The 453-nt window shown below is 29.1% G+C and overlaps 1 protein-coding gene across 1 annotated transcript in view; it reads left to right on the forward strand.

Moving 5' to 3' along the window:
- Positions 1 to 453, forward strand: part of LOC119585236 (eukaryotic translation initiation factor 1A, Y-chromosomal-like) — a 12,473-nt gene that overhangs the window by 5,725 nt on the left and 6,295 nt on the right. The window lies entirely within an intron of this gene.

Below are 453 nucleotides of genomic sequence, written 5' to 3' on the forward strand. Positions count from 1 at the left end.
TACTGTGCACCTTCACAGCTGATGCAATGACAACAAATGTGTGGTGCTAAAATTATAGTTGAATGTTTAGAATGTGTGCTATTATCGTTAAATAAAAATAAGTTTTTTTTTTTTTTGCGCTTAATAGTTTTAATATATTACTGCAATCATCAATCAATGTAAATGTTTGTCCTAATTAGCAGTAATGGCTTTGAGATGTTGCAATGGCATAATTCATAAACAAAATTGCTAAGAACAGTTATTACCATATATTTAATTTTTTTAGTCAGGTCTGAATTGTTAGCAAGGTAACATTTCTGGGCTTTTCAAATAAATGAAAACCTACTTTTAAATATCTGCACACATTTGTGCATGCATATACAGTTATATTTGGATCAGTTTTGCATTACAAAATAAGACAGTGGAGATATCAAAGGAGGAAACCATCTATTTTTTTATATTTGGTTTTGTAGG

The sequence above is a fragment of the Penaeus monodon genome, chromosome 19, assembly GCF_015228065.2.
Source record: "Penaeus monodon isolate SGIC_2016 chromosome 19, NSTDA_Pmon_1, whole genome shotgun sequence".
Lineage (NCBI taxonomy): Eukaryota > Metazoa > Arthropoda > Malacostraca > Decapoda > Penaeidae > Penaeus > Penaeus monodon.